The sequence below is a fragment of the Furipterus horrens genome, unplaced genomic scaffold (genome assembly GCF_987537825.1).
Source record: "Furipterus horrens unplaced genomic scaffold, mFurHor1.1.pri manual_scaffold_5, whole genome shotgun sequence".
NCBI lineage: Eukaryota > Metazoa > Chordata > Mammalia > Chiroptera > Furipteridae > Furipterus > Furipterus horrens.
Window position 1 is genome coordinate 136,892,659 of NW_028327175.1, and position 3,092 is coordinate 136,895,750.

The following is a 3,092-nucleotide window of genomic DNA, read 5'->3' on the forward strand; positions in this document are numbered from 1 at the left end:
GGTCTTCCTGGCTGCTGTCTCAGAGATCCAGGGAGGGAGGTACCATCAAAGTGAAGTGGTAGGTGATAGGACATTCAAGCAAAGGGAATCCCAAGTCCTCATGTCTTCTTCCCTTCTTGGCTATAATTTAGTGAGATGGTTGAGAGAGAATTCAAATGACCCAGATGAAGAAATAAAAAGAGAGAGAAAAAAAAATCAAGTCCCCAACAGGCACTGAAGTCAAAATGATTTGTTGTGGTAATAAATCAGAGGCAATTTGAGGACCTGACATAAACTAATCATCCTGGATACCAGACAGTCCTCTAATCAGCACATGTCAGGAAGACAGGGGATGATAAAGCTCAAACATTAAGGTGGAACCATCAATGGCCTAAAACCAGAAAGGTTTCCAAGTAAGAAAGTATATACTTTTCTTTCTTTTTTAAAAACTCCCTTCTGTTTTCATCTTTACCATACAAATTATACATCTTCACACACGCACAAACCACACATACTCTCAATCCCAGGACATCTGAAAATGTATCTGGACATAACTTCAGAACATACCCAACTTCCAGAGCTGGTATTCTCAGGTAATAAGATGACCTTTTTCCTGCTGTTAATTTCAAACCTAAAAAAAGGGGTCTGCCCCAAGTTCAGAGTCCTTTCCACTAGGTGTACAGTCGAGGATCCTTGAACAGGTAGGGCTCAGTTTACCCTAGAGAAGAAAGAGATGACTGGGGGTCAGCCACAAAAAGAGGACTAGGATTGAAGCAGGTTTGGGAGTAAGTGGTGAAGGAGGACTGCTCTCTACTCACTCTGCCCCTTTTTATCTCCTTTAATTATTTTTTGTGTGTGTGTATGTGTGTATTTTTTTTTTAAGTTTGTGTTAATCACCGTGAAAAATATAGAAACCAAACCAACACGTTTGGTTTCTTTCCCACACCCCTCCACCCTGTTCAGGATGCTAATTTGTTCCCGACTGACAGAGGCAGAAGAGGGTTGGAATGAAGACTCCAAAGGCCACCAGGATGGGAAACATGAGGCTGCTGATGTCTGAGGCATAGGGGTAGGTCTTGCTGGGGGCCTGACTGCACCCAGTTCTTATTGGTCTGTCTTTTCAGATTAGATCCTTCCTGGTATTCTTCTTCTTTCTCCTCTTTTTTCTTCTCCAACCCTGGATGAGGCTGCAGCTTTGGTACATGGTCCACTGTCCCCGCCATTATGTGGAGCATACAGGCTTTGAGATTGTCATAGTACCCCTTGACACATTCGATGTAGAGTTTCCCTGGGAAGGTGGACACCTCTCCCTGGATGCTTGACTTCCCTTTTCTGATACTCATAGGGACAATTTCATCATGAGCTGTGCTGTGCCCAGCATGATCAAAGATATCCAAGTCCATCACCATGACATGGCCATTCAATCTCATATCAAATTCCTTATGCTGGGACTTTGCAAAGTGGACCTCGGCAAATTTCAACACCAGCATACACTACCCCTACTCCTTGATGGGTATTTGATAGCCAAAGTCTCCCCATTGTACCGCTCTCTTTGATACAGGATCTGGTCCTCAGGGTTGACACAGGAGATTGGCAGTTTCATGCTATAGTCAGGGGCTCGGCCCACCGGGCCTTCCAAAGGGTCCTTGCGGAAGTGGATCCCATGCACGTCCACAGGTGCTTCACCACCCGCGTTGACCTTCCAAATAAGGCTCTCGGGTAGCCCAGCTCCCACCAAGCCAACCACGTGGAGCCGGGTCAGCTGAATGAGGGCGGCACCAGCAGCAGCAGAAGCAGTCGTCGCAGGAGCGCTGCATCTGCTCTCTCAACCGCCCGGGCCCCCTTCTTGGCAGCCACCAAAGTGGGGGCAGCCTTCACCAACCCTCGTTCTCAGGCGGCCTCCAAGCCGCCCTCCAGGCCCCCCTAGACTCAGAGAAACAGCGCCACTGGCCACCCTGCCTCGCCTGCTGGGGACATGTTTCCCAGGCCTTCTTCTCAGTGATGACTGTAAGTGTACTAGATTTAACATAACTCTTACCAGGTCTGAATCCATGTCCCCAAACCAAGCAATGGAGATAATCCAGATGTAAGAGCTGGGCAGACTGAGGAAAACACTGGGTCTAGCTGTAGCAAGATTTTGAGCATCTAGAGTTGTAATGTCTAACATGATGGCTACTAGCGACAAGTAGATATTTAACTTCGAATTAAAATTTTTTTAATTCAGCTCCTCAGCTTAGCCACATTGCAAGTGTGTAGAAGCCACATATGGTTCGTGGCTGCTGTATTAAAAGTGCAGAACATTTCCAACATTGCAGAAAGCTCTATCGGAGCTAGCTGCTCTAGAAAATCAGAAGAGACACGCCACTCCTCGGAAAACCTAAAAGGTCCTAAAGTGGGCTACAAATAGGGGTGGTTTATAATAGCAAAAAATAAGTTCTCTTCTCCATTCTTTGGCTATTTCCATTGCTGAATCTTCTTTTCATCTTCTAGAAAATATCTTTCTTTCCCATGCTCATTCTCTAGCTTCTCACATTTTCCCCTACTCCATTATTCAATCCCCTTTTCTCAGTATTTTTTTGTAGCAACAAATATGCCGTCCACATTTAGTGATTTCATACGTTTATTGAGGTTAAAATATATTTGTAATTTCTCAATGTTAAAATTTAAGGCACTGAATCTTTCTACAGTATTAAGATGAGACTTTTTTTTTTTTTTAAGGTATGTAATTTTTGGTGTATTTTCCTTCCTGAGATTATCTTTGCTTAGAATCCGGATGTAAAAGATAATGCAATTCTAGACTCAGGAGTTTCCCCCCATCAAAAGAAGGACTCAATCCAGTCTGCGCAGGCCTCCCGCTGAACTTGTACTGTCACCTAGCGGAGAGAAGGGGCTACGGCTCTTTCAGCTGGTTTGGCGGTTGCCTAGCGACGGAGGCCTTGACCCGTCTCGTCTAAGGAGACGCAGACTGAACGTTGTTGAAGGCGCTATAACAACGCCGCTTTCTATTGGCTGAAGAGTTCTCGGCTCTCGCCATGAGCCAATGAGCAGATGCAAATAGATTACGTCAGACTCTGCGACTCCCCCTAATCCCCTCCTTTCTCTAGCGACGCGTC

The 3,092-nt window shown here is 45.5% G+C and overlaps 1 pseudogene; it reads right to left on the reverse strand.

Moving 5' to 3' along the window:
- Nucleotides 1–946: 946 nt before the first annotated feature.
- Nucleotides 947–2,032, reverse strand: LOC150009936 (malectin pseudogene; annotated as a pseudogene).
- Between the last annotated feature and the right edge of the window lie 1,060 nt (nucleotides 2,033–3,092).